The 22,329-nt window shown below is 43.2% G+C and overlaps 1 protein-coding gene across 1 annotated transcript in view; it reads left to right on the plus strand.

Annotated features, from left to right (window-relative positions):
* The first annotated feature begins 589 nt into the window (after window positions 1-589).
* dglucy (D-glutamate cyclase) overlaps window positions 590-22,329 on the plus strand; it is a 110,367-nt gene continuing 88,627 nt past the window's right edge. Inside the window, exon 1 of the mRNA XM_063045162.1 lies at window positions 590-743. The gene's annotated coding sequence lies outside the window, so the exon portion shown is untranslated. The remainder of the gene's footprint in view (window positions 744-22,329) is intronic.

The raw sequence follows: 22,329 nt of genomic DNA on the forward strand, positions 1-22,329 counted from the left end.
GTTGGCAGTCTCCAATCCCGTACATGCATCAAGGTTGACGTGATGATCATAGGCATCACCTCCCTGAATATGTTCCAGTCCGTTCTTTAGAAACAGTCCTGATCTCCTCTGAAACTGGTTTGACTTGTCTAACTGGCGGTCTTTATGCCAGGACTAGAAAAATGTGTATGTGGCCTGGGTATCCAGAGTAGGGTAGGGTAGGGTAGGGTAGGGTAAGGTGGGGTGGGGCAGCCATGCAGGCTCCAGGAACGTTGACGTAAACCGGGACTAAAATATTCTCTCTTCTGGTTATGAAGTTGACATGTTGGTAGAACTTTGGCAGGACTGTTTTTAAATTGGCTTTATTGCAGTCACCGTGAACTTCGGCATGAGTGGCTTTGAGGTCGCAGATGGCGCCGTACAGCTCCCGCAGCGCTTCCCCGCCACTAGCACGGGGGGGGGGGGGTGGGGGGCGGATATGGATAGCAATAATTCCAATGGCATTGAACTCACTCGGGAAGAAGAGCCTGCATTTCACCATTGAAAACTCTATATGCAGTGAAAGGCGTGTCATTGCCGCCTCAGGTCTTATTAATGTAGACACACAGAACTGTTCCACGAGTCTCGCCGGAGTTTCTATCCACCTGGAAAGAGACTTCCTTCCAGCCGGATAGCCGAATCTGGAATGTCATCTTAAAGCCGCGTTTCTGTCAGGACAAGCGTACAATTTCCCTAATTTCCCGCTGGATTAGACGCAGCAGCAGGTAATCCAGTTTATTTTCCAGCGCTCCTTCGTTAGCGAGCCGAATTGATGGAAGCGCAGGCCTGCAGGGATCCACTTTTAGTTTCGCTTTAATCGTGTGGATAGTCAGAGGCTTTTTCCCAGGGCTGAAATGGCAGGCACGAAGAGGGCACAGTTTTAAGGTGCTTGGAAGTAGGTACAGAGGAGATGTCAGGGTTAAGTTTTTTACGCAGAGAGTGGTGAGTGTGTCGAATGTGCTGCCGGTGACAGTGGTGGAGGCGGATACGATAGGGTCTTTTAAGAGACTCCTGGATGGCTACATGGAGCTCAGAAAAATAGAGGGCTATGTATAAAGCCTAGGTAGTTCTAAGGTCGGGACATGTTCAGCACAGCTTTGTGGGCCGAAGTGCCTATATTGTGCTGTAGGTGTTCTATGTTTCTATGTTAATAGCGTATCGCTTTCCCGAGTAGTTGTAAAATGCGGCGCGGAACGAGAACCCACTCACTGCGTTAGTCTGTAACTGCGCAGCACCTCCGATTTTGTCTGTTGGGAGAGGGAAGAAGAGAGAATGTCTGATGTGGGTGGGCTGTTTGATTTTGCTGGCAGCGAGAAGTGTAGACGTGAGTCCGTGCAAGGGAGGCTGGGTTTCAAGCCCCTCAAAGTGAAAACGCCTTAAAGCAACACATAAAATGCTGGAGGAACGCAGTGGTCGGGCAGCTTCTATGGAGGGAAATAGGACAGGCAGTGTTTCGGGCCAAGAGCCTTCAACTGGACTCAAGTGGATCAGGTCTATTCCGGATGAAGCTATCACCCTTAAACGCCAACTTTCCATTTCCTTCCACAGATAATGCTCAACCCACTGAGTTCCTCCAGTGTTTTTGTGTGTTACTGCAGATTCCAGCATCTGCAGGCTCTTGTACTGTGGCATGTGACAATACAGTGAAAAGATGCAAGATCATAAGGAGGTAGATAGTGAGGACAAGAATCCAGCTGTAGAAGCTCTCTTGGAGCCTGGTGATACAAACTTTGTGACTTTTGTATCTTCTACCCAATGGAAGAGGGGAGAAGAGAGAATATCTGGGGTGGGTGGTGTCAGAAACAGTGAGAAGTATAGATAGTGTCCATGGAGGGGAGGCTGGTTTCTGTGATGACCACAATTCTCTGAAGACGGGCAGAGCAGTAGTTGCCTTACCAGACCTTGATGCATCAGGACATGCCAAGTTTCTTTAGCCTCTTGAGGAAGCAGAAGTGTTTTGATGAGCTTTCTTGGCCATGGAGTCTGTGTGGTTGGACTCCTATCGACTCCTATCAGTTCCAGGCAGGATGTTCACTCCCAGAGTAGGGTTAAACTCCCAATCTCTGAACTTCAGCACCATTGATATGTGTGCCTCCCACCTTCCTGAAGTTAATGACCAGTCCTGCCGAAGGGTTTCAGCCCGAAATGTTGACTGTACTTTTCTCTGTAGATGCTGCCTGGCCTGCTGAGTTCCTCCAGCATTTCGTGTGTGTTGCTCGGATTTCCAGTATCCAGTATCTGCAGATTTTCTGTTGTTTGTCAATGATATTTGATCTAACAGTCCGTCTGCAAAATTATAGGTGGAGTTAGAGCAAAGCCTGGCCACATAGTCATGAGTGTATTGCGGGGGGAGGGGGAAAGAAGAGTAGAGATTTCAACCTTCTGGGTGAGAATAATCAAGGTAGAGGTGTTTCTGCCAATACTTACAGATTGTGGTCTGTTGGTCAGCAAGTCAAGGATGCAGCTGCGGAGGAAAGCATTGACTCCTAGGTCTCAGAATTTGGTGATGAGCTTGCTTGGAATTCTCGTATTGAAGGTGGAACAATAGGTAATAAACGATAGTCTAATGTTGGTGTCTTTACAGTCCAGCTGCTCCAGAGGTGAAATTTGTCTGGGACAGGCAGACTTTTGGATAATAAAGAACAGGAGTTATGTGCACAGAGTGGAATTGTGGCCACATTGTAGATCAGCAATGAAAGGAGGAGCAGGTTCAAGGGCCATATAACCACAGGGCAGTACGATAGCATAGCAGTTAATGTAACACTTTGCAGTGCCAACAGTAAGATCAGGGTTCAATTCCCTTCACTATCCGAAAAGAATTTGTACATTCTCCGTGTGACCACGTGAGATTCTGTCAGGTGCGCTGGCTTCCTCCCACGTTCCAAAAGACATTCGGGTTAGGGTTAGTAAGTTGTGGGCATGCTACGTTGGTGCCAGAAGCATGGCAACACTGTATGACCTGCACAAAAGGGACAGATTACATCTGAATCAGAGGGGGGCTAATATCCTGTGGACAGGTTAGCTAGAGTTGTTCGGGTAGGGTTAAACTAATTTGGCAGCGGGATGGGAACCGGAGTGACAGTGCTGAGGATGAGGTAATTGGTTTACAAACGGGGCAATTTGTAGTCAGACTCCTAGCAAGAAGAGGGTGATGATAAGGCAAAATTGCAGTCAGTGGGATGAGTTGCAACGTAAAAGGTGGACAAAATCAGAATACAGGACTGTAAGTGTTATATTTAAACGCATGTGGTAAACAGAATAAGGTAGATTAATTTGCAGCACAGTTACAGATTGGCATGTATGATGTTGTAGGCATCAATGAATCATGGCTGAAAGAGGATTAAAGCTGGGAGCTTAATATCCAAGGATACATATTATATCAAAAGGACAAGTAGGATGGCAGAGGGGGCCACATTGCTCTGTTGGTAAAAAAAAAATGAGATTAAATCATTAGAAAGAGGTGAGACAGAGTCGGAAGGTGTTGAGTCATTGTGGCCAGAGCTAAGAAACTGCAAGGGTAAAAGGACACTAACGGGAGTTATATGCAGATCCCACAAACAGTAGTAAAGATGTGATCCACAAATTATAACAGGAGATAGAAAATGCATCCCAAAGGGACAATATGTTGTTGCTGCATTCCAAGAGGGGGAAATTCTAGAAAGCCTATGAGCTTAAGGTAAAAGAACCCTTAGGGGTAAGTGATCATAATATGATCGAATTCACCCTGAAATTTGAGAAGGAGAAGCTAAAGTCAGATGTATCAGTATTGCAGTAGAGTAAAGGGAATTACAGAGGTATGAGAAAGGAGTTGCCCAGAATTGATTGGAAAAGAACACTGGCAGGATTGATAGTAGATTAGCAATGGCTGGAATTTCTGGAAGCAATTTGGAAAGCACAGGATATGTACATTCCAAAGAGGAAGTAGTATTCTAAAGGCAAGATGACACAACTATGGCTAACAAGAGAAATCGAAGCCCATAAGACAAAGGAGAAGAATTAGGCCAACTGGCCCATCAAATCTGCTCCACCATTCAATCATGGCTGATCCTTTTTTTCTCTCCTCCTCAACCCCATTTCCTGGCCTTCTCCCCTTATGCTTTGATGCCATGTCCAATCACAATCTCTGCCTTAAATACATCCAATGACCTGGCCTCCACAGCTGCATGTGGCAACGAATTCCACAAATTTACCACCCTGTGGCTAAAGAAATTTCTCCGCATCTCTGTTTTAAAAGGACGCCCCTCTATCCTGAGGATGTGCCCTCCTGTCCTAGACTGTCCCACCATGGGAAACATCCTTTCCACATCTACTCTGTCTAGGCTTTTCAACATTCGAAAGGTTTCAATAAGATTCCCCTCCCCTCCCATCATTCTGAATTCCAGCAAGTACACCAAACATTCCTCGTATGATAACTCTTTCATTCCTGGAGTAATCCTTGTGAATCTCCACTGGACCCTCTCCAATGCCAGCACATCTTTTTTAAGATGAGGGGCCCAAAACTGTTCACAATATTCAAGTTGAGGCCTCACCAGTGCTTTATAAAGCCTCAGCATCACATCATTGCTCTTGTATTTTAGACCCCTTGAAATGAATGCTAACATGGCATTTGCCTTCCTCACCACCGACTCAACCTGTAAGTTAACCTTCAAGGTGTTCTGTACTAGGACTCCCAAATCCCTATGCATCTCTGATTCCTGGATTTTCTCCCCATTTAGAAAATAGTTCGCACATTTATTTCTACTAGCAAAGTGCATGACCATGCATCTTTCAACATTATATATCATTTGCCACTTTCTTGCCCATTCTCCTAATCTATCTCAGTCCTTCAGTGTCCTGTTTCCTCAACACTACCTGCCCCTCCACCAATCTTCATATCATCTGCAAACCTGGCAACAAAGCCATCTATTCCATCATCTAAATCATTTATATGCAGCATAAAAAGAAGTGGTCCCAATACAGACCCCTGCAGATCACCACTAGTCACTGGCAGCCAACCAGGAAAGGATCCATTTAATCCCACTTGCTACCTCCTACTAATCAGCCAATGCTCTAACCACGTTAGTAACTTTCCTGTAATACCATAGGCTCTTAACTTGGTAAGTAGCGTCATGTGTGGCACCTTGGCAAAGGCTTTCTGAAAGTCCAAATATACAACATCCACTGCATCCCCTTTATCTATCCTACTTGTAATCTCCTCAAAGAATTCCAACAGGTTCATCAGGCAGGATTTTCACTGAAGGAAACCATCCTGACTTTGCACCATCTTGTCCTGTGTCACCAAGTATTCCATGACCTCATCCTTAACAATTGACTCTTCAGTTAACATCTTCACAACCACTGAGATCAGGCTAATTGGTCTATAATTTCCTTTCCTCTGCCTTCCTCCTTTCTTAAAGAGTGGAGTGACATCTTCAATTTTCCAGTCCTCTGGCACCATGCCAGGGTCCAATGAATTTTGAAATATCATTTCTAATGCCACCACAAGCTCTAATGCAACTTATTTCAGAACCCTAGGGTGCAGTTCATCTGGTCCGGGTGACTTATGTACCCTTATGTCTTTCAGCTTTTTGAGCACCTTCTCCCTTGTAATAGTAACTGCACCCACTTCTCTACCTTCACACACTACAACATCAGGCATACTGCTAGTGTCCTCCACAGCGAAGACTGATGCAAAATACTCATTTAGTTCATCAGCCATCTCCTTGTCCCCCATTATTATTTTTCCTGCCTCATTTTCTAGCAGTCCAGATCCACTCTCATTTCTATTTTCATTTCTCTTTTATTTTTTACAAACTTGAAAAACTTTTATTATTCACTTTGATATTATTTGCTAGCTTGCTTTCAAATTTCATCTTTTCCCTTCTAATGACTTTTTTAGTTGCTCTCTGTAGGTTTTTAAAAACTTCCCAATCCTCTATCTTCCCACTAATTTTTGCTTTGTTGTATGCCCTTTCTTTTGCTTTTACAATGGTTTTAACTTCCCTTATCAGCCATGGTTGTACTATTTTACTATTTGAATATTTCTTCATTTTTGGAATACTTGTGTCCTGCACCTTCCTCATTTTTCCCAGAAATGCACCCCATTGCTGCTCTGTTGACATCCCTGCCAGCAGCTCCTTCCAAGTCACTTCAACTCCTCTCTCATACCACTGTAATTTCCCTTCATCGTCATCAGGTGCCCTGCCCAGTTTGAGCTTTGACTGCCATGGCCCACACACTGCTGTTTCGGGTCAAGTGGATCAATTCATTGGTATTCATTTCCAGTTCTCTGGCTGCTGTCTCCTTCATCTCTTTCCTAATCACATGTCCAATGAAGTTACGTTGCTGTTTCATGATGTCATACATTATTTTTCTTTTTGTGTTTGCTCTGTTCATGACATCCTCATTAGATATTCATTTCATCCATGATGTTCTTTGCATCCTCCTCAAAAACCACATCTCTGCTACTTCAATTCATTTCCTCATGTTACTAGATATTGTCCAACATTCTGAGCAATATAACATAACTGGATAAACAGTACTCTGAGGCGGGTTGTCATGCCTAATTTAGTGTTGGTCAGTATACTCTTCATTCTCGTAAAGATATCTTTTGCCATCCCTATTCTTCTTTTGATGTCCATGTCGCACCTGCCATCTGATGTCACCCAGCTTCCTAAGTAGCAAAAGTTCTGTTCTTGTTTTATGTCTTCCCCGTTTATTCTCAGCCTACAGATAGGATTCTCCTTCTTTTTGGATATCACCATACATTCTGTCTTTTAACAATTGATAGATAGACCCATTTTTGCACTTTCTTCAACAACTATATCAATGAAGTTTTGTAGTTCTTCCTCCGTACTTGCAATTAACATAGTGTCATCCGCATATCTGAAATTATTGATGTTTTCACCACCAACTTTGATTCCCAAGACGTCTCTTATTTTTTGTAATATTGTTTCACTGTACACATTAAACAAATCAAGGGAGAAAACACACCCTTGTCTAACGCCTCTTGATTTTTGTTAACTGACTCACTTCTCCATCTATTCTTACAGCAGCAGTTTGTTCCCAGTACAGATTTCTGATTAGGCGGAGGTCTTTTGAATCTAGATCTAGAGATTCCTATAATATTTCAAATAACTTATTGTGCTTCACTTTATCAAATGCTTTTGTGTGGTCGATAAAACAAATCTTTTTGCACCTGAATAGCTCGTTCTGATAGTAAACAGAGGAGCTTTTTACCAGTGATATTCTTGATTTGTTGATGTAACCTTTTTGGATCAGTAATAGGGATTCTTTCTATTTGCTCACAATCCTGGTTTAACCATTCTTCTTTGGCTTTTTGACATAAGCTTTTAACCTTTTCATCTAAGGACTTATATTCTATAGGATTTTCTTTCTTCTGTCTCCTTTCTTCCATTAGATCTTTGATTTCATCTGTCATCCTTTTATTCTTTATGTTTTTTTTTCTTTTTTGGGAATCACTGACTTTGCTGATTCTACCAAGGCATCCTTTAGAGAGTTAAACTTAATTTCTACATGATTGCTATCATCTTCAACAGATTCTATTTCTAGACTTTGAAATCTATTCCTTACTTCAATTGTAAATTTTTGTCTTAAGGTTTCTTCTTTAATTAATTGCAAGTAGTCAAGGGATTGTTCAGGTTTTTGCTTCTTTAGTTTTTTAAGTTTTACTTTTACATGACATATTACTGGGTTATGGTCACTATTACAGTCTGCACCTGGATATGTTTTGCATTGAGACACTGAGTTTCTAAATCTTTGGTTTATAGTAATAAAGTCAATTTGATTTCTGGTGTTATCACCTGGACTTTTCCAGGTCCACAAGCATCTTGGATGGTTTTTAAAGTAGGTATTCATAATGACCTGATTATTCATCTTGCACCATTCTACCCATTTCTCTCCTCTTTCATTTCTTTCCCCTAGTCCAAATTTTCCTATGGTATTTCCATCAGCACCTTGTCCTACTTTAGCATTTACATATCCTATGACAATAACAATATCTTGAGATTTGCATCCATTCTTTGCTTGTTCAAGCTCTTCATAGAATTTATCTATATCCTCATTTGTTCCATCTGTTGTTGGTGCATATACCTGTATAATTGCTAAATCAAATGGTTGTCCTCTGAATCGAACAAGGAGCACTCTTTCTGATATTGCCCAATGTCCTAAAACACTTTTTGCCATGTTTTCATCCATAAGAATTCCTACTCCATTAGTATGGGATGTTCCACAAGAATAAGTTAGTGTTTTATTTCTATTCTGACATGTTCCAGCACCTGTCCAACGAACTTCGCTAATTCCCATGATGTTAATCTTTAGTCTTTCCATTTCATTTATCACATTGTCTAATCTTCCTGCTTGATATGGGATTCTTACATTCCAAGTGGCAATAAATTTCCTTTGTGTTACTTGAATTTTATGAGCAGTAGCTTGATGACGGTCGGGGATCCCCTGCTGACCAGAATCAACCCTACCGAGCGAAGCATCTTCAGAATTGTCTTGAAGATCCTCTTGACGCTGTTGTTGTGTGATACATTTTGTGAGTTTGACAATGGTTTTCTTAGCAAATAATTCTAGGAAACCTAGTATCTAGCAACGGTGGTTTGATATTGCCTACCGTTGGGTGAACTAAAGAAATCACCATTTCTCTTCCCAGATGTTCATCCGCCTGTACTATAGCCGTTGACATTTGAGGTCCTAGCTCATCTGCCTCCTTCGTCATAAGTTCAGTTACTGAACCTGCCGGATCTACCGTGGGCCTTCGCTCGTATCCTGAGCAGGAACCCTTGCAGGTGCTACCGTTCCGGGTCAGAGTGGCCCTGGGAGTAATGAATGACTAAGGGGTAACTCCACTTTCCCCAAAGCTCTGAAAGTCCCCAATCAGAGCCTCATCACCACTTGCAGTTTAGAGTCATACCCAGGACTGATTTCACTTACTCCACTGAAATACTGCTACATCAGACTTTACTTTCTCTCTATCAAATTTCAAGTTGAACTCAATCATATTAGGCATTAATAAAAGCCAAAGAGAGGGAATATAACTGAGCAAAAATTAGTAGGAGGTTAGATGCTTGGCAAACTTTCAAATACCAACAGAACACAACCAAAAAAAAGTCATTAAGAAGGTAAAGATGGACTATGGAAGTAATCTTGACAATAATATTAAAGAGGATACCGAAAGTTTCTTCAGAAGCATGAAGTATAAAAGAGAGGCGAAAGTGGATATTGGACCGCCGGAAAATGATACCGGAGAGGTAGTAATGGGGGACAAGGAAATGTCTTATGAACTGAATAAGAATTTTGCATCAGTCTTCACTGTGGAAGGCACTAGCAGTATGGTGGAAAAGCCAGTTATCGGGATCATGAATTGTGTCAAGTGTGCCAGGGGAGAAGGTTCTAGGGAAACCGGAAGGTCTGAAGGTAGATAAGTCACTTGGACCAGATGGTGTGCACCCCAGAGTTCTGAAAGAGGTAGCTGAAGAGATTGTGGAGGCATTAATAACGATCTTTCAAGAATCATTAGATTCTGGAATGGTTCCGGAAACCTGGAAAATTGCAAAAGTCACTCCAGTCGTCAAGAAGGGAGTGAGGCAGAAGAAAGGAAATTATAGGCCAGTTAGTCTGATGTTAGTGGCCGGGAAGATGTTGAAGTTGATTGTTAAGGATGTGGCTTCAGAGTACTTGGAGGCACATGATAAAATAACCCGTAGTCAGTATGGTTTCCTGACAGATCTGTTGGAATTCTTTGAAGAAAATACAAGCAGGAAAGACAAAGGACAATCAGTTGATGTTGTGTACTTGAATTTTCAGAAGCCCTTTGACAAGGTGTCACGCATGAGGCTGCTTAGCAAGATACGAGGCCATGGTATTACAAGGAAGATTCTAGCATGGATAAAGCAGTGGCTAACTGTCAGGAGGAAAAGGGTGGGAATAATGTGAGCCTTTTCTGGTTGGCTGCCAGTGGCTAGTGGTGTTCCACAGTGGTCTGCGTTGGGACCAATTCTTTTTATGTCATATGTTAATGATTTGGATGATGAAATTGAGGGCTTTGTTGCAAAGTTTACAGACAATACGAAGATAGGTGGATGGACAGGTAGTTTTGAGGAAGTAGAGAGACTACAGAAGTACTTATACAGATTAGGAGAGTGGGTAAAGAAATGCTAGATGGAAATACAGTGTCGGGAAGTATATGGTTATGCATTTTGGTAGAAGAAGTGAAAGGGTTGTCTATTTTCTGAATGGAGAGAAAGTACAAAACTCTAAGGTGCAAAGGGGCCTTGTGCAGGATTCCCTAAAGGTTAATTTGCAGGTTGAGTCTGTGGTGAGGAAGGAAAATACAATGCTAGCATTCATTCCAAGAGGAGTAGAATATAAAAGCAAGAACGTAATGTTGAACCTTTTTAAAGCACTGGTGAAGCCTCACTTGTGTGCAGGTTTGAGCCCTTTATCTTAGAAAGGATGTGCTGAAACTGGAGAAGGTTTAGAGGAGGTTTTCTGAAAATGTTTCCAGGATTGAACGACTTGTCATATGAAGAGCGTTTGATGGCTCTTGGGCCTGTGTTCACTAGAATTCAGAGGAATGAGGGGTGACCTCATTGAAAACTATCGCATGGTGAAAGGCCTTGACAGAGTGGATGTGAAGAGGATGTTTCCTTATGGTGGGAGAGTCTAAGACCAGAGGATACAGCTTCAGAATAGAGAACTGTTTTTTAGAACACAGATGAGGAGGAATTTCTTGAGCCAGGGAGAGGTGAATCTGTGGAATTTGTTGCCACAGGCCAAGTCTGTATGTAAATTTAAGGCACTGGTTGATAGATTCTTGATTGGTCAGGGCATGAAGGGATACAGGGAGAAGGCAGGATATTGGGGCTGAGAGGGAAATTGGATCAGCCATGATGAAATGGCAGAGCAGACTCAATGGGCCAAATGGCCTAATTCTGCCCCTATATTTTATGGACACTTGTGGAATGTCCTAACAGATATTCAGACTGTGTTGGACGTTGACACAAATTACTCCCTTCACTGTATGCTTTGAAATACATGTGACAGATAAAGCTTATCTTTATCCTTCTATTTCATATGTAAAGGACTAGAAAGGTGGCCAAAACACAATAACCTGCATTTACAGCAAAACAAAAACAAACTGCTCAGTGGGTCACAAAGCAACTGTGGAGGCAGAGTCATGGTCGGTATTTTGGACCAAGATCCTATAATGAGCATGAGTTGCCGTACCAGACCATGATGCAGTCAAGATACTTCAATCTGTAGAAATTCATTAGAGCATCTGATGCTGTCATGGTCCGGTCCGTGAAGTCCGCATTCCAATTCATGGTCCGGTCCATCGATCTGTATTCCAGGTTTTCTGGTTTTCCCTTGTCCTGTTGTATGCCTTAATTGAGGCACATGATTCTGATCTTGGGCTGGCTACATAAACAACTCCTGGGTTCAGCTTCAGTTGCTGGACTGTTCCCTTCCCTCCCCTTCACCTCACCTTCCTCAGCTCGCCTGGCCAGGCCGTAGGGCCTGGACTCGTACACAGAACACGGAGAGATGGTTCCCAACACAAGGTAGCGGCAAACTGCCGGACCTACCCGGCCCGGCCCCCTCGCACTGCTGTCAAGTTCAACTGCTGGAGCAAGATAAGGAACTGTCTATCATTGTTTTGAACTGTCTCTGTGTCCATGTCTTCACTAGGTAGGTCCAGCCGTTTGCTGCTACCTAGTATTGGGAACTGTCTCTCTGTGTCCATGCCTTCACTAGGTAGGTCCGGCCACTTGCCGCTACCTTGCGTTGGAAACTGTCTCTCTGTGTTCTGTGTACGAGTCCCGGCCCTATGTCCTGCTCCCTAGGAGGAGTCCTGACTCTGTGTAGAGCCCCGGCCCCAAGTCCTGTTCCCAAGGAGGGATCCCAGCTCTGTGTTCCATGTCCCTGTGTTCCTGTCTCTCCCAAGACCAAGGCTCTGTGTTCCATGTTCCTGTTCTGCCAAGACCAAGGCTCTGTGCTTCCTGTTCTCCCAAGACCAAGTCAAGGCTTCGGGGTCTCGTCCTGTTCTTGTGCCTCGCCCAGCCCAGGAGTACCTCGTCCTGCCCAGGAAAGCCTTGAAGAATCCAAGCTTCATCCAGTCCTGTGGCTACGTCATGTCTTCGACTAGTTCTGGAGTCTGAGCCCGAGTCAAGACCCAGGTTCTGGGTCCTTGCCCAGTCTCTGGCTCGGAGTCCATACCCAAGCCTCGAAGGAACCCAAGCCTCGTCATGTCGTCGCCTCGAGGAACCCAAGTCTCGTCATGTCATCGCCTCGAGGAACCCAAGCCATGTCTAGTCCTGTAGCCACATCATGTCCTTGCCTAGTTTCGGAGTCCGAGCCCGAGTCAAGACCCAGGTTCTGGGTCCTTGTCCAGTCTCCGACTCGGAGTCCATGCCCAGGCTCCTAGTTCCCAGTTTCTTGTCCTGGTCCCACTTGCCTAGCCCATGTCCCAGCCCAGGCCCTGCATCCTAGTCTCGTCCAGGGCCTGTGTCAATGTCCAGTGTCCTTTCCTCCCCACTTCCCTTGCTTTCTTGACACTCCGAGTCCTGTTCCTAGTACTTCAGTGTCTGTGGCTTGCATTTGGGTCTGCCACCAGCACCCCCCTCGTTTGAAAGATGCCATGCTGAAGGACCAGGCCAGAGATGATATAGTCTTAGCATGTCACTTTTGACCCTCACCAATTGTTATCGATGCAACATGGAAAGCATCCTGTTCGCATCCTTCATGGCTTCATATGGCAAGTGCTCTGACGCGACAAGAAACTAAACAAAGCAAGTTCAAAGACATTGTGGGTTAGTAGGTTAACTGGTCACGTGGGTGTAATTGGGAAGCATGGGCTCATTGAGCCAGAAGGGCCTGTTACCGGCTCTAAATAGATAAAATAAAATTGATACTTCTACCCCACTTTTATAAGATATTGAATAATCCCCTAGTACGATAAGATGGACTCTTAACATCACAGTTTACTTCGTTGTGACCTTGCGACTAATTAGTTAATACAAGCGGGCATAATTTTAAGGTGATTGGAAGAAGCTATAGCAGGGATGACAGAGGTAAGTTTTTTTACACAGAGAGTTGTGGGGGTGTGGAATGATTTGCCCAGGACAGTGGTAGAGGCAGATATATTTGGGACATTTAAGGAACTCTTACACATATGGATGATAGAAATATGGAGGGTTTAATGTGGGATAGAAGGGTGAGAGTGATTTAGAGCTGGTTGAAAGGTCAACACAACATTATGGCTTGTACTATGTGTACTGCACTGTACTTTTCTGGAGCTGTTGCACTTTGTTATCGTTCTTAGCTTGCACTACCTCAATGCACTGTGTAATAAATTGATCTGAATGGACAAAATGCAAGACAGATTTTTCACTGAACCTTGGTGCATGGGACAATAATAAACCAATTTAATTTAAGCACTGCTTAAACAGGATCCGATCCAACTGAGAACACAGGTGACGGTGTCCTGGATGAAATCCAATTAATAGTGGTAGATCCTGGCAAATCTGCCAGCAGTATATTGCAGCCATCAAGTCCAGAAGCAGCGAAGGTAGACATGAGGATTTCAGTTGCAGTCGAGCTGAGCCAGAAGCAGAGTTGAAGACAGAAAAGGTACCAGAGAATCACACAAAAATATCAGAAACAGAGTTAACATTAGAGGTTTATGACCCTTCTTCAAGGACCTTAAGACTTAGGAGCAACGTGAGGCCATTTTAGCCCGTTGAATCTGTTCCACCATTTCATTATGGCTGATTTATTATTCCTTTCAATCCCATTCTGCTACCTTCTCCCTGTAACCTTAGGTGACCTTACTAATCAAGAACCTATCAACCTCTGTTTTAAATATACCCAGTGACCTGGCCACCACAGCCAGCCATGGCAATCAATTCCACAGATTCACCACCCTCTGGTTAAAGAAATTCCTCCTCATCTGTTCTAAAGAGACATCCTTCTAATCTGAGTTTGTGTCTTCCGGTCCTAGACTCCTCCAGTATAGGAAACATCCTCTCCATGTCCACTCTATCGAGTCCTTTCAATTTACAAAAGGTTCCAATTAGATCCCCCTCATTCTTCTAAACTCCACGATCATCAAATGCTCCTGATTCGTTAACTCTTTCATTCCCAGGATCATTCTCTTGAATTCTGTGGACCCTTTCCAATGTTGGCGCTTTGATAAGTGATCCAAAGAGCTTACTATTGACTACAGGAGGAGGAAACCGAAGTCCATGAGCCAGTCCTGATCAAGGGATCAGAGGTGGAGAGGGTCAGCAACATTAAATTCCTCAGTGTTATCATTTCAGAGGATCTGTCCTGGGTCCAGCCTTCTTTGTAAATGCCATCACAAAGAAGGCCCAACAGCACCTGTATTTGTTTTTTCAGAAGTTTGTGAAGCTTCGCATGTCATCTAAAACTTTGATGGACTTTTATAGATGCACGGTGGTGAGTATACTGACTGGTTGTGTCACAGTCTGGTATTGAAACACCAATGATCTTGAACAGAAAAGCCTATAAAAAGCAGTAAATACAGCCCAGTCCATCGTGCATAAAACTGTTCCCGCTCATATCTGTAAGGAGCATTGTTGCAGAAAAGCAGCATCCATCATCAAGGCCATGTTCTCTTCTCACTGCTGCCATCAGAAAAGTGGTACAGGAGCCTCAGGACGCACACCAACAGGTTCAGGAATAGTTATTACCCCTCAGCCATCAGACTGGTGAACCAGAGGGAATAATTTTACTCATGTTACATGCTCAGGGAGATGTGTTTTTTTTGTGTGAGAGTGATGTAATGGTCTTTTGGAGGTCACCTGATGTGATATTCCCGCCGATGTGAGGTCACGTGATGGCATGTGACCCATGACTCTATAAGGGTCGACCCAGGTGATGCAGTGGGTTTTTTTTTAGTTTGTAGATTTCCAGGTAGAACGTGCTGTATCTCCGTTTCTGTTGCGTGTTTGTTTTTGGTGACGCAGTTTCATTTTTAAAACGGTTGTGCGTTCTGTTGCAAGATACCATTATTATTTGGACTGGAAATTTTTGCCAGATGTGTTGACTTACCCAATTCCAACATTAGAAGGGAGAGTGAAGAAGTTATCGAAGTACAGGATCGAGGGATCGCGAGGAGTCGGCATCAGATGGCAGTTTAATAAAGGATCGACCTTATTGAGTTTTCGTTGGAGTAGCAACCTGCATCGGAGATAAGTCTTGCCAAACAGAGCAAGGAGTTCATGCAAAAAGGTGCTCTCTCTCTCTTAAAAGGAATTTAAGGTCAGTTGATTTAAACTGTTTACTTTCGGCATCATGAATCCTGTGGACAAAACCAGCAGTAAAGTTGCGTCTGTGAAGAAATCCTTCTCCAGAGAAGTCTCTCCCAATTGAACGTGTAAATCTGTTAGACTTTTGAAGTTATCGCTTTAAGAACTATATCTGACTGTATCGCTTTAAGAACTGTTTTCGCATTTAACGCTTTAAGAACCAGAGCCGAGTGACGAGTTGGTGAACGGCTGCATATCTGTTAACTTCCAGTTAAAGTCTTCGTTTGTTTTTTTCCTTATTGTTTATCTGTGTTTAATAAATGTTTGGTTGTTTTTATATAACCTGTCTCGATTGATATTCATTGTTGCCGGTTACGTAACACTCAATTCACTCACCAATACACTGAACTAACTGTTCCCACAACTCACTTTCAAGGACTCTTCATCTCATGTTCTCAATATTTAATGCATATTTATTTATTAATAGTATTTTGTTTTTCTTTTTGCACAGTCTGTTGTATTTTGTGCGTTATTTGTTCGTCTTGTGTTCAGATTTTCATTGTTTCTATTGTATTTCTTTGTATTTACTGTTAATGCCTGCAAGAAAATGAATTCCAGGTTAGTATATGGTGACATAAATGTATTTTAATAATATATTTACTTTTAAACTTTGAACAAAACTGCTCACAATAATCCAAGTGTGGTCTGACCAATACAACATGGGCACATCCCTCCCCACCCCTTGTAATACCAACCAGAAGTAAAAACAGGAGATAAATATCTACAGGAGGTAAATTCTACAAAAAGGCAACATCCATTATCATAAACAGCCCCCCCCCCCCCTATCCAGCGCATGCTGTCTTCTCACAGCTACCATCAAGCAGGAGGTAAAGATGGAAGTCCCATACCACCAGGTTCAAGAATAGTCACTTCCCTTCAACCATTGGGTTCTTGGCACAACCCTAATCACATACTATGTATAGCAACATGATGATCACTTTTCAAGGCAACAAATTTTGCTTTTGGTTCTAATTGTGTTATTTCTCACAAAGATTATGTATAACTTGTGTTTAAGTTGTGTTTTTCTCATTAATTTTATGCCTCTGATGCTCTGTGTCTGTGTAATGCTGCTGCAAGTAAGTTTTTCATGTATTTAGGCACCAGTGCATACATGTGCTTGTGCATAGGACAACAAACTCAACTTTGACAAAGGTATCTGCTATGGATGCAGTAGTGCTATACAATTCAACCTTATTTACGTCTCTGTTTTCTTTTACATATTTACAGAGTTCCTTTCTGTTATCTAAACTTTGACTTTTCTGGAATTTATCTCTGTTTATGATTCGGAGGTCTTCTAGATCAACAAATAGTGCAAGCCACCCCAAACTTTCAGCTGGGATAATTACTCACAGGGAAGCCTCTTTAAAGTGACTAACAGATGTGAACCTTTAGTCAAAGAGGATCAGCAGACTTCACGATGGGGCTGTTTAGCTGTGGCCAAGCAGAATGTGGGGGTGGTCTCCCTGGCTGCCTGCCTCTCTTCCGTACTAGTCTTTGGTGGTCCTGGCAGAGGAGTCTGAAGAGTTCCTGTTTGTATGTGGCCTCCTCTCACCAGCTGTCATCACCAAGTGCAGAACTTTTATTTACACTGGACACTTGCCACAATGGCAATCTGCCACTCAGCTCATGGTATCCAGCATACAACACAGAAGAAGGCCATTAAGCCCAACCTGTCTGTGCTAGCTCTTTTGTTGGTGATTTCCCTTTAGACACTTTCTATCTGAACATGAAACACTAAAGCACACTTTAGGTAATTCAGCCCATGATGCTGTGGGATCTTTTGACCTACTCTTAAGATCAATCTAACCCATCCCTTCTACATAGCTCTCCATTTTTCCATCACCCATCTGCCTGTCTAAGAGTTTCTTAAATTCTTCCAATGTATCTGCCTCCAGCAATGTTTTCCTTGCACCCACCACTCCTGTGTAAAAACCTTACCTTTGACTTCCCCCCCCCCATACTTTCCTCCAATCACCTTAAATTTTTGCCCCCTTGTATTAGCCATCTCAGCCCTGGAAAAAGGAATCTGGGTATTCACTCGATCTATGTCTCTTATCAACTTGTACACCTCTATCTAGTCACCTCTCATCCTCCTTCACTTCAGAGAGAAAAGCCCTAGCTCGTTCAACCTGTCCTCATAAGACATGCTGTCTAATCCAGGCAGCACCCTGGTAAATCTCCTTTGCACCCTTTTTAAAGCGTCCACATTTTTCCTATAATGAGGCAACCAAAACTGAACACAGTACTCCAAGTGCCTGTTTGCTGTGTAGACCCCTAAATTATCCAATTCCCTTTTGGAAGTTGCTGCAGAATGAGTTCTTACCACTCTTTCCGGTAGTGCATAAAAATAACCAGACTGAAGTCGTTGGTTAACACATAGTGAGTTTCTCAATGACTCAGCTGTAGTTTTAGATGTATATAAAGCTGAAACAGGGCCACCAGAAAGGAAACCCTTGCAGTCATTAAAGCATCTCAGGCCACTGTTAATCAAGCTTCGTCCTGATGCATCTGTGAGCATCCCCCTGCGGGCTTACTGCATGGTAGCAGAATGACCTGAATAAATATACACGTCATTGGGCATACTTAAAGCAGAGGTTGATTGGTTCTTGATTAGTAAGGGTGTCAAAGGCAGGAGAATGCGGCTGAGAGGGGTAATAAATCAGTCATGATGGAATAGTGGAGCAGACTCGATAGGCCAAATGGTCCTAGTTCTGCTCCTGTGATTATGGCCTTGACAGTGAACCCACTGAAACAGTAGTTCGATGGCCTCAGTGGCCCAGGGATCCAGGTTCAATTCTCCCCTTGCATGCTACCTGTGTGGAGGTTCAGGTGCTCCCCGACATTACATGGCTTCCCACCCCCTGGGTCCTCAAATTCCCAAAGACATGCTGATGCATAAAACATGGGACAGTGCTGCATGGGAACAGGCCCTCCAGCTCACATTGTTGTCAAAATCACAATGACTTTATTATCAACGTTCCTGTATGTCTCCATATACAACCCTGAGATTTATTTTCTTGTGGGCGTACTCAATAAATCCATAAGTGTAGCAGAATCAATGAAAGACCACACCAGCTTGGGCATTCAACCTGTGTAAAAGACACAAACAAACTGCCTATAGAAAGGGAAATAATTAATAATAATAATAAATAAATTAGCAATAAATAGCAAGAATTGAGATGAAGAGTCCTTGAAAGTGAGTCCATAGGTTGTGGAATGATAGGGCTAGTGAAGTTAGATTCAAGAGCCTGATGGCCGAGTGGTAATAACTGTTCCTGAATCTGGGGGTGTGAGTCCTGAGGCTCCTGTACCTTCTTCCTGATGGCAGCAGTGAGAAGAGAGCATGTCCTAGGTGGTGGGGGTCTCTGATGATGGACGTTGTTTTCCAGAGACATTATTTTGTGTAGATTTGCTCAATGGTGGGAGGGCTTTCCCATGATTGACTGGCAGTATCCATTACTTTTTGTAGGATTTTCCTTTCAAGGGTGTTTCTACACTAGGGTGTGATGCAGCCAGTCAATATACTCTCCACTACACTTCTATAGAAGTTTGTTAAAGTTTTAGATGTCATGCTGAATCTTCATAAACTCCCAAGGACGTAGAAGCACTGCCATGCTTTCTTCATAATTGCACTTACATGCTGGGCACAGGACGGGTTCTCAAAAATAATAACACTGAGGAATTTAAAATTGCTGACCCTCTCCACCTCTGATTCTCCAAAGAGGACTGGCTCATGGACCTGTGGTTTCCTCCTCCTGAAGTCAATAATCAGTCCCTTGCTGTTGCTGACATTGAGTGAGAGGTTGTTGTTATGGTTGTGCTGAACTAATTAGAGTCATGGAGCACTACGTCACAGAAATAGGCCATCTGGCCCATCCAGTCCCTGCCAAACTTATCTTGTCTGGTCCCGCACCTAGACCGTAGCCCTCCATGTAGTTATCTAAACTTCTCTTCAATGTTGCAATTAAACTAGTAAATGCCTAACAGAACTAATCCATTCTCCATACCCAATATCCATATTCCTCCATTCTCTGCATATTCATGTGCCTATTTATGACCTTCTAAAACAGTTGTCCCCAACCTCCAGGCCGCGGACCGATACATTGCCGCGAAGAGTGCAGCGGTAGTTGGACCATACCCAGCACATCTTTAAGAAAAAAAGCTGAAATAAACAAGCTAATTAATTAGGTGCCACCCGGCACGTAAATGTCGGCCCAGATCAGAGGCAACGCAATCGGCAATCGCCTCTGATCTGGGCCGACATTTACATGCCGGGTGGCACCTAATTAATTAGCTTGTTTATTTTGGCTTTTTTCTTAAAGATGTGCTGGGTTCGTTCTGGCTACTGCTGTACCACTGCATTCTCCACGGCAATGTATCGGTCCACCGCCCGGAGGTTGGGGACCACCGTTCTAAAACATTTCTGTCATATTTGGTTCCACCACCACCCCTGGCAGTGTATTCCAGGCAGCTGTAAGAAAAAACTTGCCCAGTATATCTCCTTTCAGCTTGGTTCCTCTCACTTAAATGCATGCCCTCTAGTATTAGACAGGGCAGGAAGGTGAATTCGTTGCTGTAAATTGTCCCTATTGTGCAAATGTCCAAGTCGACGGGTGTGTAAGAAAATAGATTGTAGAGTTATGCAAGAAATGGACTGATGGTATTACCCTATCTATAGCCACAGGGACTTAAGATTCAAATTCAGGTTCAGGTTTATTTATTTATCACATGTACATTGAAGTATACAGTGAAATGACTATAGCTCAGCATGTAACACCATCAGTACTGATCGAAAAGCTACAGAACCTGGGCCTCTGACGATCAACATTGGCACACCTCAGGGACGTGTGTTGAGCCCACTGCTCTACTCTCTCTATAGCCATGACTGTGTGGCTAGATACCGCTCTAATGGAGAGGAGAGGGCATACAGGAGCAAGATGTACCAGCTAGTTGAGTGGTGTAGCAGCAACAACGTTACCCTCAAGGTCAATAAGACGAAAGAGATGATTGTGTACTTCAGAAAAAGGAAGACGAGGGAACACGAACCAATCCTGATGGAGGGATCAGAAGTGGAGAGAGTGAGCAATTTCAAGTTCCTGGGTGTCAAAATCTCTGAGGATCTAACCTGGTCCCAACATATCGATGCAGCTATAAAGGAGGCAAGACAGCATTTATATATTATTAGGAATTTGAGAACACTTGGTTTGTCACCTAAAACACTCAAAAACTTCTACTGCTGTACCATGGAGAGCATTCTGGTAGGCTACATCACCATCTGGTATGGGAGGACCACTGCGCAGGATCAAAAGAAGCTACAGAAAGTTGTAAAATTAGTGAGCTCCATCATGGGTGCTAGCCTCTGTAGTATCCAAGATGTCTTCAAGGAGCAGTGCCTCAGAAAGATGGTGTCAATTATGAAGGACCCCATCACCCAGGACATGCCCTCTTCTCATTGGTACTGTCAGGGCAGAGGAACAGAAGCCTGAAGGCACACACTCAGCGATTCAGGACCAGCTTCTTCCCCTCTGCCATCTGATTCCTAAATGGACTTTGAACTCATGAACACTACCTCACTTCTTAAAAATTATTTTTGTTTTTGCATTATTTTTAACTTAAGTACTTAGTGTATACACACACACACACACACAGAGACAGTGATTGATAAGTTCGTGGCCTAAGGTAGAAGGAGATGAGTTATTGACTTCAAACTTTCTGCATTATCACTCAAAGAGTTGAACTGCACATGCATGTAATGAGAGCGTCTTGGAACTCCAAGTGGTCCATGGCAGGGGTGATTGATCAATTCGTGGCCTAAGGTAAAAGGAGATGAGTTATACAGCTCCCGTTACATACATGTGCAGTTTAACTCTGGGTGAAAATCCAGAAAGTTTGAAGTTAATAACTCATCTCTTTCCAATTAAGGCCACAAACTTATCAATCACCCCTGCTGTGGACCACTTTCTGGAGGTCCAGGACGCTGACTTCTACAAAGAAGGGATCCGTATGCTCCACGACCGCTGGACTAAGTATGTAAATGTAGGAAAAATAAATGTGCTAGGTTTTCTAAAATTGACTCCTTCTCTCTTAGGCCATGAACTTTACATACACCTTAGCCAAATACATTTAAACTCAGTTTTTCACAATTCCTGACATTTAATCCTAGAAAACATTCCCTGTCTTAGGTCAGTTAGGATCACTACTTTATTTTAAGAATGTGAAATGTCAGAATAATAGTAGAGAGAATGATTTAATTCAGCTTTTATTTCTTTCATCACTTTCCCAGTGGGTCAGAAGTTTACATACACTTTGTTAGTGTTTGGTAGCATTGCCTTTAAATTGTTTAACTTGGGTCAAACGTTTTGGGTAGCCTTTCACAAGCTTCTCACAGTAAGTTGCTGGAATTTTGTTCCATTCCTCCAGACAGAACTGGTGTAGCTGAGTCAGGTTTGTAGGCCTCCTTGCTTGCACATGCTTTTTCAGTTCTGCCCACAAACTTTCTAACGGATTGAGGTCAGGGCTTTGTGATGGCCACTCCAATACCTTGACCTTGTTGTCCTTAAGCAATTTTGCCACAACTTTGGAGGTATGCTTGGGGTCATTGTCCATTTGGAAGACCCATTTGCGACCGAGCTTTAACTTCCTGACTGATGTCTTGAGATGTTGTTTCAATATATCCACGTAATTTCCTTCCTCATGATGCCATCTATTTTGTGAAGTGCACCAGTCCCTCCCGCAGCAAAGCAGCCCCCACAACATGATGCTGCCACCCCCATGCTTCACGGTTGGGATGGTGTTCTTTGGCTTGCAAGCCTCACCCTTTTTCCTCTAAACATAACGATGGTCGTTATTGCAAAACAGTTCAATTTTTGTTTCATCAGACCAGAGGACATTTCTCCAAAAAGTAAGACCTTTGTCCCCATGTGCACTTGCAAACTGTAGCCTGGCTTTTTTCATGGTGGTTTTGGAGCAGTGGCTT

This window comes from Mobula hypostoma, chromosome 1 (assembly GCF_963921235.1).
Source record: "Mobula hypostoma chromosome 1, sMobHyp1.1, whole genome shotgun sequence".
NCBI classification, from domain to species: Eukaryota; Metazoa; Chordata; class Chondrichthyes; order Myliobatiformes; family Myliobatidae; genus Mobula; species Mobula hypostoma.